General features: G+C 35.6%; 1 protein-coding gene and 1 long non-coding RNA gene across 4 annotated transcripts in view; both read right to left on the minus strand.

Annotated features, from left to right (window-relative positions):
- Positions 1-13,099, minus strand: part of LOC111516249 (uncharacterized) — a 136,066-nt gene that overhangs the window by 105,997 nt on the left and 16,970 nt on the right. The gene's annotated exons all lie outside the window — the stretch shown is intronic.
- Positions 5,443-6,570, minus strand: LOC141483633 (uncharacterized). The gene is made up of 2 exons (XR_012466200.1): positions 6,165-6,570; positions 5,443-5,822 (listed from the first exon to the last, which is right to left on the minus strand). It is a non-coding gene; the product is annotated as an uncharacterized lncRNA (long non-coding RNA).

Below are 13,099 nucleotides of genomic sequence, written 5' to 3' on the forward strand. Positions count from 1 at the left end.
TTCTCCTATGAATATATGAAGATCTTCCATCAGTTCGATGTTGTTGCGTGGAAAAGAAGACAGTTTGGTGTGAAGATATATAGTTTTCGAGTACAGTCCATTCATTATTCTCAGGTAGGTTCGTATAAATTTGATCGAGCGTTGTTTGACAAGTCTGGCTGACTCTAGTAGGTTTGGTTATTCTGGGACTTAGACCATATGATATCAACAATTGTGTAAAGCGATTTAAGTTGGTATTACTCATGGAATGGAAGTTGAAATCACCATTTAATATTATGACTGTTTTAGGAGCAAATATTCTGTCAAGAATTAATGAGATTTTTTCAAGAAATGTTTCGAAGTTTCCTGATGGAGAGCGGTAACAGGTCAGGATGAGAATATTAGTATTATTATTTTTCCATAGGATACCACAAATTTCAATGTTTTTTTCAATGCAGTACTCTTGTGAATTCAACGGAGTTACATCTAAGTCGGCCTGAGACCATATACCAACTCCACCCCCTATACAATTGATTCTGTGATACGAGTTAGAGAGAGTAAAATCGGTAAAATTAAAAGAGTTTACAGAGATTTCAGACCACCAGGTCTCTGTCAAACAGATAAATTTGAGTTTATATTTGTCGGTTAGATATTCAGCACTGATATAGTCGAGTTTGTCATAATTCAAACATTCTGCATTCAGCAGCAATAGGTCGGCTTGCTTTGGTACTTCACCTAAGTTTGAAGGGGGTTCACGGACCTCCGAAAGTTTAAAAAACGTTGGACGTATGCTCCTTTGGGCCATTTAGTTGAATCCATTGCAAGATCAAAATGGGATTCATAAATTGAGACTTTGGAAGAAGCGTAGATATCTGGATGTTTGGAAATTAGAGTCTCAGTTTCAACTCCAGAGAAATGTGGAATTAAAGATTGTGTCAGCTCCTCCGCAGTCATCGAGGAATCAACCCGGTATACATGTAGACAAGCCATTTTTGGAATGCCTTTCAGTTCCTTACCATTGACTTTAATGGAACTATTATCTTCAACAATCAGTTTCCTTTTTAGTTTTGCCTTTTTAACTAATTTCCAGTCACTGTTGTTGGCCTCCATGTTATTCGCCAAATTGATAATCTCTTCAGATTTTTGTTGCGTGGCCAGGTGCAACAAAGGTTGTGAAACATGTTTTTCGGTAATAGTTGGATTGTTAGAAGTATTTGAACACCCGGCAACGCTGTTGAGAGGATTCAGATTCACAGGCCTGGACACAACCATTTTATTTGAATAGTTTTTTTCCCGTGTCTTGCTTTTTGTTGGTGTCTCCAATACCTTTAACTGGTGAGGTATTCGTCTTATCTTTTAATAGAACAATTTGTTCGCGCATCAAATCTATTTTGTCGCGAAGTTCTTGTATAATTTCATCTTTTTGTTTCACAATATAATTAAAAATATTAGGGTCGACTACCTTACTTTCGCCTGCTAGGATTTCCATCGTATCAAAAAACGCTTGGTCGTTATCACCGCTAACTTTTTCGGAAGGACAACATATTACTATGTCTTCGTTGAGAAATTCGACATTGGTATTTCTCGCACAGCTTGTATGGAAGTTGTTCTCACATAGGGTGCACTTTACACCTTTAACTAGGTTTTTTTTTTACACTTATTACAGGATTTGTTTTTCGGAGCACTTTCACATACATTTGCACGGTTCGCTGCCATGTTGCCACATGCCAGAGATGCATCGAATGATGCGTGCAATTTCGTTAATTCCAGCGACATGATTATTCCAAGATATGTTGGTGTCCATTTGAACCTCAAAAAACTTATTGAAGCAGAAGGTGGAACCCCAAAAAAATAGGAGATATAGTACAACAAGTCAGTGAAGAGCGGCTTTTTTCTGCAGAAAAATGTTTGAATTTCTTCAAATTTTCCAAATATCTGTAACAGAAAGACAAAACTCTGCTGCGGAACGCTTCTATCTACTAAAGTTAAGTATGTGTCGGTAGTGTGTAACGAAGGCTTCCATTAAATTCACTGGTTGCGCCCTCTGGAGAATGTTTGTTGCGATACACCATAGATGACATTATTTATTGTTTATCATTTCGAATCCGTTGAATACAAGGGGTTTGGAAATAGAAAAAAACAACGTTTTACCGCTTTGTAGACGTGTTTGATGCTCTATGACCAACAACCGTTATCCATATTTTCATTATTATCCCGATTGTATGACCACCAAACATTCAATTTTATTGGGATTGAAAGGAAATGATAGGTTAGGTGGAGTACCACGGGGGCCGATAGGTTAGGTGGAGTACCAAGGGGGCCGCTGGGTGGAACGAGTATCGTAGTGATTTAAGCGTGTAACTCCGCCCATCGGCCCCCTTGGTATTCCACCTAACCTATCGGCCCCCTTGGTACTCCACCTAACCTATCAGCTCCCTTCAATCCCAATAAAATTGAATGTTTGGTGGTCATACAATCGGGATAATAATGAAAATATGGATAACATGTAATGGTCATAGAGCATCAAACACGTCTACAAAGCGTTAAAACGTTGTTTTTTTCTATTTCCAAACCCCTTGTATTCAACGGATTCGAAATGATAAACAATAAATATTGTCATCTATGGTGTATCGCAACAAACATTCTCCAGAGGGCGCAACCAGTGAATTTAATGGAAACCTTCGTTACACACTACCGACACATACTTAACTTCAGTAGATAGAAGCGTTCCGCAGCAGAGTTTTGTCTTTCTGTTACAGATATTTGGAAAATTTGAAAAAAATCAAACATTTTTCTGCAGAAAAAAGCCGCTCTTCACTGACTTGTTGTACTATATCTCTTATTTTTTTGGGGTTCCACCTTCTGCTTCAATAAGTTTTTCGAGGTTCAAATGGACACCAATATATCTTGGAATAATCATGTCGCTGGAATTAACGAAATTGCACGCATCATTCGATACCTAACGAAGCATACCAGAACTTATAGTCACCGTAAGATCTCCTTTGGTATCTTCTAAACATTCCAGTTTTGTGTGAATGAATCATGTCAAATGCGACGATCCAACTATTATTAACGGAGATATGGTTCAGTGCCCTTTTAGTTGCCTCTTTTGTTTTTTCTTTGATATGCTGCACGTGACGATGCGACTTCTATTGACAAAGAAGCAGGTCAGTGCACTTCTGACATGTTGCGCCATCTTTGTTTTTTCTCTGTCGATGAATTCTGCATTCGTTTCCATTTCATTTGATGTGCGGTACGTTGAGAACAAATCATTATCAACGAAAATACGGCTAATTGCCCTTCTGATATGTTACGTTGTCTTTGTTTTTTTTTCTCTGTCGATGAATTCTGCATTTTTTTTTCTTTTTCAGTCAATGTACTGCACGTTGACATTCAATTGTCATTAACGGAGATGTGGCTTCGTTCCTTCCTGACATGTTGCGTCATCTTTGTTTTTTCTTTGTCGATAACATTCTGCATTCGTTTCTCTTTCATTTGATGTGCTGCACGTTAAGATCCAAATATCATGAGTGAAATTGTGACCTGATATCTTTCTGACATGTTGCGTCATCTTTGTATTCTCTCGTCAATGAATTCTGGATTTTTTGTCCTTTCATTTGACGTGCTGTAAGCGAAGATTTGATTATTATCAGCGAATATACAACTTAGTGCCCTTCTGACAGTTGCTCCATTTTTTTTTCTAATAACTCATTCATTTCCACAAATCCTCACACATTTTCTACCACGCCATCACCTGCTACGCTGACTACGTCACTTTCAAAGTTTTAATATTTTATCATTATTATTATTATTTTTCGATCCACATTCCTCAGTTCAATATCATCTAACACAATTATTAGACCGATATTTGATTCCTCCATTCTGATTGGCTGACCGACACCACTCTGTAACACAAGTTGAGTTTTAATGTTTCATCACTATTATTATTATTATTATTATTCGACCCACATTCTTCACTTCAATTTCATCTAAAACCATCATTCTACTGATATTTGATTTCTCCAGTCTGATTGGCTTACGACACCACTCTGTACCAGAAGTTAGGCTGATTGTTCCTCAAGGTTCGGTTCAGGAGTCTGAAAATTCGCAAAACGAACCTTCATACGACAAAGCGTGGACTTTAGTCATCTCCTGATGATGCTTACTTGGTAAGCGAAACGCGTTAAGTGTTAAATGACTGTCATATTGAAATAGGAAAAAAAACGACAATAACGACGAAACAATAACGAATAAATGCACGTAAACTGTTCGAAAACGCACGCAAAACCGTCGCACACAAAACTGTTGAATACTTCACTTTCCCCAAATTCGAACGTTAACTCTACAATACGACTCAGCATTATTTCTGCCAAAATTCGATAGAGAAGGGTTATGGGGGTTCCAAACGACGTATTTCAAATTTTGATTCACTCTGTATGTATGCGCTTATATTTCGTAGAATTTTCAATACTATTTTCACCACACTATGGCAAATTTTCCAACATGTGTGGGCTATTATTTCTGCAAACTGAAACTCACTTTTCAAATGTAACTGAAAAAATGAATTGCAAATGTGTTATGATTTCGATATATTTTGAGGTAATAATATTTAATATCGAACGAATAGTCATAAAGAAAATTATTTGCATTGTATTCCGAAAGCTTTGGACACCGAATGAATTTCTTAATACCTGTTGATGATCTTGACCTTCCCTAATATTTTTAAACATTCATATTATGCTGAAGTTGTAACTTTGCCCCGGTCACCGTACTACGACAAAATGCTTGATGTGCATTCATGCAACTGTATTTGAAGATAGTTTTATATTCCTATATATATTATAATCGTATCAATTTTGATGACTATGAACTTGGAATAACGAAAGATGGAATTGTGAATACTGTGTATTTTTGTTTCAGAATATCGAAGTTGAGGTTAAAATATCTTTCAATTCATGTATTCACTTGATAGGATTTGAATTATTTTATGACGATTTTTCATATTTGTCTGTATCGTTACTTTGTTATGTTTATATGTACAAGAACTCAGAACTCCGAACAATTGAAATTCAGGTTATCTACACATAATAGACTCGTCCGGTATCTATATCAAAGGATGCTATTTTGAATGGGAATTTCGAAAAAACTACAATACGAAATGAATTTCCAAATATCACACTTGAAATTTGATGACGAATGTCAATCATCTATAATAATGTCCTGAATAAAATTCAAGATATAAAATGCCACTTTTTGTTATATCGACCCAACGAATCAGAATTTAAAATGACAGACAAACTTATTTCCTTTATTTCTGAAATGTCCTGTTTTTGTCAACTTAGTACCTTTCAATATGATGTTTCTTCATCTCTATAAAATCTGGTATATAATTTTTTGTTATTGCATATTTTTGACAACTTTCCCTGTATAAGATAGGTTTTCATTTTCAAAAAAAGATGTGTCTGATATGTATTTTATTTATTTTGGTAGTATATTATAAAGCCATTTATATAAAATATCAACGTTATTGAGACTGCAGCTGAACAAATTTCCTTTGAAATGACCCATACAGAACGGCGTGTTTTTCTTGAATTTTGGAACACACCACGATGAATCTTCAAAGTCTTCCAAATTCATAACGGTTGTGTATATATTGAAAAGACGCAGTTTGTCCAACAAATCACTGAATATCGACAAATTCTAGCCTCATAATGTGCAACTATAGACTGAAAAAAATGGAAAATGCTGAGATTTGAAACTCGTTCTGGAAAGGTTGCTATGACGGTTTTGAATGTTGTTGTTGAGATGACTCTGACTGATACTGCACACGTTGATGTATTATTCTGAAATAAATTCGATTTTTCAATAAAAAAATACACAGGAATAAATTCGATTTTTCAATAAAAACATACACTAAAAAAATTTTTTGGCAACAGAGAGGGTAATGTCTTTCATGAAGTAATTGCTACACTTATAATGAAAATAAAAAATCAAGTGTCATTCAAAATGAAGAATTTAAAACACATATTCTGCATGTACTAAGTGAAGGAAAAATATTGTATGAAAACACTACTTTATGCGGATCATATCTGTGAGTGAGAATTTTTGACCCGAATGAAAAATATTGTATACACCCAAAAACTCTTTGCCTATAAAACAAAGGAAAAATTGGAAACAGTACTAACCTTAATTTTGTACAATCTCAAATGAAACGACAAGATTCGGTTTCCCAATGTCCATTTACCCTTTGAACACAATAGCGTATTTTCCTGATGAAAATTCTTCTAAGTGAGGACGATACGCCTTCGTCACTCGGTGTGGTAGAAATGATACTTTATCTCCCAAATCTAACAAGACCGCCTCACCAAATTTTCCTTCCACGATTTTGGCAGTGAATATCCTCTGCGGCATCTCCATAGGCAAATCTGCTACTTTGATACTTGACTTTCTCTTCATGATCGAACTTGCATTCAACTTTTGTAAATCCATCTGTGAAAAATAAAAAATGGAAGCTTTATGTTTTGATTCACAATATATGCGAATACTATCTCAAACAAACCACGACATGTAAAACATTTGACTGAAATCATCCAACATATATATATCAAGAAAAATTTTGGAAATCAAATGATTCAACAATTCTCACCAATTTACAATTAAATTACATTTGAATAAATTCATCCGAGGAAAAAGTCAAACCTAAAACATTTACTTTCAAATAGAATCGGTGCACTTGTCACTGGTATCACTTTCAACGGATGCAACTAACTCATTTCCCCATGCATGACGTATTTATAGTAAAATAAGTGATGACATATTTCAAAATGAAACGAAGAGCATTTGTTTCGTCGCTTTGAGAACTGCGTATCTCCGGATGTAGATTCGACATTGACAGTGATCAATGTCACCTTGGGTTTGAATATAAAAATTAGTGATGACATATTCTGAAATGAAACAAAAGAGAATCAAAGAGTCTTTGTTAGATGCATATTCAGCGTTGACATTGATCCATGTCACCTTGGATTTGAATAGCGCAACAAACACATGAATTCTGCTTTTTTCCCCCATTTTATTTGAAGTGCTACATGTGATGATGCGACTATTATTAGTGAAGATACAACTTTGTGCCCTCTTGGCATCGTCTCCGTTTTTTTTCTCTGTTGATGAATTCTGCATACGTTTCCCTTTCATTTGATGTGCTGCATGTTGAGATCCAACTATCATTAACAAAGATGTTGCTTAGTGTCACTCTGACATACTGCGCCATATTTGTTTTTCCTCTGTCGATGAATTTTGCATTTTTTTTCCTTTCATTTGACGTACTGTACGTGACGATTCGACAATTATTAACGAAAATGTGGCTTTGTGCCCTTCTGACATGTTGCGTCAGATTTGCTTTTTCTCTGTCGATGAAATCTGCATTCGTTTCCCTTTCTTTTGATGTGCTGCACGTTGAGATTCAGTTATCATTAATAAAGATGTGGGTTAGTGCCCACATCTTTGTTTTTTCGTTGTCGATGAATTCTGCAATTTTTCTTCTTTCATTTGACATGATGTACGTAACGATCCGAAGTTTTTTCAATGATTCTCTTTGCAATTCTTCCTATGCTGTTTCACATTAGGCGCTCGATATTATATTTTTCATAGTCTACACATTAAATCATTTGAAATGAGTACCCACACCGACCTGTTGCGACTAGTATAGCGAAAATAGGTTATGAGGTCCTTTTGGCTTCGTAAAATGATTAACTATGTTTTTTGACATCTAAACGAATCCATTGATGTCATAATCATCGGAATCGGACGACCGGAAGACAAAACCGGAAGTGATCTGTTTTTGACGGATTCGAAACCTTCTCACCCTAAGGAATCCAAAAATACCATATGTTTCAGTATACGATGATTATTTCATTTTTTTGTCAACAAACTATTTGTTTTGAATCAAACTTTTGCAATTACATTACACTCGTAGTTGTTCATAACCCAACAACTTTTAATTTCAAATATGTTCAATGATTTTCTTCAAATGTGCAATTCTTTCTATGCTATTTCACATTAGATGCTCGATATTATACTTTTCATAATCTACAAATGACATCATTTGAAATGAGTACCCACATCGGTCTGTTGCTGCTAGTATAATGAAAATAGGTTATAAGGCCCTTTTGGCTTCGACAAATGATTAATTATGTTCCATGACATCTAAACGATTCCATTGATGTTGAAATCATCGAAATCGAAGGACCGGAAGTGAAAACCGGAAGTGGTCGTTTTTTGATGGATTTGAATCCTTCTCACCCTAAGGAATCCAAATATATCATATGTTTCAGTATCCAATGATTTTTTTCATTTTCTTTGTCAATAAATTCTGCGTTTTGAATCAAGCTTCTGCTATTGGAATAAACTTATAGTTGTTCATAACCCAACATTTTTCAATTACAAGTTTGTTGAATTTGCAATTCTTCCTATGTTATTTCACATTAGGCGTTGTATATTATATTCATTGCGCCATATTTGTTTTTTCTCTGTCGATGAATTCTCCATTTTTTATCCTTTCATTTGACGTGCTGTATGCGACGATCTGATCATTATTAGTAAATATACAACTCAGTGCCCTTCTGACAGTTGCGCTATTATTCTTTGTAATAACTCATTCATTATCACACACGCCACCACCTATCACGCTGACTACGTCACCTTCAAGCTTTTAATGTTTTATCACTATTATTATTATTATTCGACCCTCATTCTCCAGTTCAATTTCATCTAGCACAATCAATCGAGCGATATTTGATTTCTTCATTCTGATTGGCTGACCGACACTACTCTGTAACAGAAGTTAGGTTGGGTGTTCCACAAGGTTCCGTTCAAGAGTCTGAAAATTCGCAAAATGAATCTTCATATGACAAAGCATGAACTTTAGTCATTTCCTAATGATGCTAACTTGGTTAGCGAAACGCGTTAAATGATAAATGACTGTCATATCGAAACACGAAAAACCGTTACGACAATAACGATGAAACGATAACGAAAAACGATCGAAAACGCACGAAAAACCATCGTAAACGCACAAAAACCATCGTAAACGCACGAAAAACGATCGAAAACGCACGGAAAACCACGTATTTTGAAATGTCATTGTCGAATACTTCGCTTCCCCATTGCCCTCACGTTGAGTCCACAAAGCTTAACCTCTCGACACTTTTGGATCTCCTCTTTCTCCTGATGATGCTAACTTGGTTAACAAAGATACGAGACTTCCGACATGTTAGAACGCTAGACTTCTGTTGAATCGACATGTTTTTTTCTTTAATGATGTATTTTGAAACGCCCTGTACACACATTAATATCATATTTCAAATCGACATGTTTTTTCTTTGAATGATATATTTTGACGCACCCTGTACACTTCGACGTCATATTTGTTTTTCAATGATGTATTTTGAGATACCTTGTACACATTGAGGGATCGCACGTTGAAAACTCACAGCCTCGTGGAACTGTTATGTTTTTTCTTAAATCTGATTCATTATTATTAATATATCACTTTCGCGCTTCCAATTTTCGTCGAGTAGTTCACGATTAATTCCAAAACCGGCAACGCTACATTGCCCCATAAACAATAATTTATTGTACAACTGGCAACGCCGAACCTGCCATGCTGGCATGTATTGACATTTGACAGATGCAGTCTTATGAGTCTAGTGTTTACAGTGTCCTTCTTCAACCAATAGATAGTTCAACTAGTGACTCATAGATGACTCTGTGTGCTCTATAACTTTTGTTGTTTCCATATACTTTTGTATCGATGAATCGAGCGCTTATTTTTGTGCGGTTACTGATAACAGGACATGAAACAATTCTGTACGATAAATTATTCAAATGAATCTCTCAATATACGCAAAGCCACGTAAATTTGTGCATCGATTACGTCACACGCGCCTCACGCTATTACACACACACACACACATGCACATCTTTACATGAAATATTAATTATTTCCCAAATCTAAGTATATTTTCCTATCTTCAATATGATAATGACGATTACAATCTACGGAAATTAAAAAAAATGCTGTCAAGTATAATGAATGAGTCAATTTCGGTCCCGACAAAACTAACGCTATAAATACCCAACATTCGCAGTTAACTTCAATATCTTACGATGGTGTAGAGGCTAAGGACAATGTCTACGGCGCGGACGATCCAGGTTCGAATCTCATAACTATAAACTTTTTTTAATTAAAATCACGTGACTGGAACGTGACAAGGGGGCTGAGGGAGCTGATAGGTTAGGTGGAGTACCAAGGGGGCCGATAGGTCAGGTGGAGTACCAAGGGGGCCGAGGGGCGGAGTTCCACGCTCAAATCGCTACGATACTCGTTCCATCCTGCGTCGATTCCGATGACGCTGATAGGTTACCCCCACTCCCAAGTGTGCCAGAACATACGTTGTTCATCTACTAACATTTCGAATATTTCTCTTATAGGAGCTAATCGATCATTATTTTTTCTCTCATTCCCGGTCTCGCGATTATCGAATCTTATGGAACGAAATAGAAACCTGAAACTCATCAATCTCATTTTCAATCTAAAAATTTCGAGACCGTTTCCTCCTGTAACCCACAGCTCCTCTAAATTTAATCGACCGCCTTTATACAGTCCATCCAAATGAAGCAGCCCTATAAATGCTTCGATTTCAGTGAGATCAGTAGTACGGGCGTCTCTATCTCTACTGAAATTTACTTGTATACTCATTATATGCTGATTGGTATAGGTCACTATCAAGTTCAGAATGGTGTCATCGAATAGACATTGCCATATTTCAAGCCATCCCCTTGCTTGACGAGCATTACCAATAACTCCTGGTAGGCGCACAAGAATATTTTGCTTCTCTAACCTTCTTCTTCTGTTGTAGGGTGTCTTTTTCCAAACGTAATTGTCGGTAATTTTTCCATTTTTTTTTCTGAGAGCTATATAACAATTTTCATTTTCGTCATCTGACGCTATATTTCCGTCCGAATCGTTTTGTTCACTATCCGAACATCCATCTCTTTCTTCTATGTGTTCAGAAGAGTCAGTATCATTTGCTTCATCTAAGACCTCCCCAATTGGATCATCATCGTCTTCAAGAAGGAGCCTTTGCAACTCTAATACATCTGCTTCATTATCAAACTTTCACGTTGATAAAACAAGTATATAATCGGATTATTGAAACTTACATCGATGATCGCGGGGTATCTCTCAGATACAAATAGCACTTTTCAGCTGAACCGTTCACTGCGACGAGTTCTTACCAATACTAACATTTTCCAGTTTGTGAGAAAGGAAGATAGACGACGGCACAACCTCACTACTCAGCAGATTCACAACCAATGCGCTAAAGAATTGCCGGCATGTATCTGTCAGTTACGCGCGACTACTGGAAGGTTAAAGAACGTTTTCTTTCATGAAAGGTAGGTCTTGGCGTTATTTTTTATCAAATATTGGCAAACAATCAAGTTATTTTACCGGAGCCGACATTTGTGTTGGCCAATGAGAAATAGTTTTTTTCTGATAATTAATTGCAGTTGAACAGATTGAATATTATAGAATAAATTGAATGAAATTTGAAATTAATCTTCTCTCTTATGTATAAATTTATATGATAACTATAACTATAACTATAACTATAACTATAATAAAAGCTTTAATCTAGTTTGATACTTTTTTTATTCTCATAACTGTATGTATGTAATGTATGAAATCATAGTTTAGGTAAATATTTTGTGTACGGATTTTAGATGTAGAAGTTATTTCCAACCATTTCAAAGCAAGTCTTGCACTTGTTTCTTAGATTTAGTTGTGGAAAGTGACTGTGGTTTTACTTTGAATCAAGAATAATTCAGAAATTGTTTATATGCTCCGTGGATTTTACGATTTAGCAATGTTGATTATTTGTATTGTTCCTATTGGTCAATCGAACAAGAAGCGGAACCAGGTCCGTGACGTCCTGGGCCTAGAAAATCCGATTTTCAATAATTAATTACGGGAAACCAACGGTATTCAGAGAACTGAAACAAACTTCATTGTTTTTCGATTTAAAATTATTACATAATGAACTGTAAACCAAAAATCATGGAACAAGCCCATTGAATACACTGAACAGTGATCAAACTTAACTTTATTTCACTTCAAATACAACAAACACTTCAACTAAAACTTCAACTGTTCGAATGTCTATCTCCTTTCCACATCGCTTCGCATACCGTAGTATAACTTCCACTTGACTGTCTTGATGGGCGAGTGAATGACGCTAATATTCGACAATTGAAGGTACTGGAACATTCCTAGGAATTTCATCAAATCCCGTAGCATTATTACCGCTATATGTAACGACAGCGAACATCGAACATTCAGGCGCTCTTAGCGACGTCACAATTGGTTCATGACTACCAGTGGCGGCCGGCGTTATTTTCTTCAGGGCATTATTTACAACAATATTTTCTGAATAAAACTTTTGATGGAAATCTTCAAATTATTTTTGTTGCATACCTATAAATAGACCTGACAGATTTTAATGAATAGTCATATGCATCAGCCTAGGCTATGTAACATAATGCATGATAAAACATTAATTATATTCTCACTTCAAATGTATTTTCAGATGTATGAACCTCTGAAGACATTTTCTAAATGTTTTTGTTAATTCAAGTGCATGTTTTTCCCACTTCAGAAAACAATCTAGATAAATTCCTAAATATTTCATTTCTGGGGTTCTTTTCATTTGGGAGTGCAACTGCATATTTGAGTATGATTCTGTGAATATTTTGAATTATGAATTTCCATTTTTATCAAATTTTTATGAAATAAAAATTTGATAAATGAGGCGTGTATGAGATTAATTGGACATTGGTGTCCATTTCAATGAAAATTAAACTTTGGAAGAATAACAATAATTAACTGAAATATAAAGACAAAAGTGAATCACGGCAAATGCACAAAATGCTGGCCTTGTTCATGATAATACAACTTTGCCCTTTTTCAAATATTATTCACTGCACGAATAATTTCCCTCCTCCTCAATCTTCCGAACTTTTTAACAATGCTGTGTTGAAGGTCCCCAATATTTTTATAATTCAT

This window comes from Leptinotarsa decemlineata, unplaced genomic scaffold (assembly GCF_025532065.1).
Source record: "Leptinotarsa decemlineata unplaced genomic scaffold, Ldec_3_MD MMD2_tig00003798_RagTag_RagTag, whole genome shotgun sequence".
Classification (NCBI taxonomy): Eukaryota; Metazoa; Arthropoda; class Insecta; order Coleoptera; family Chrysomelidae; genus Leptinotarsa; species Leptinotarsa decemlineata.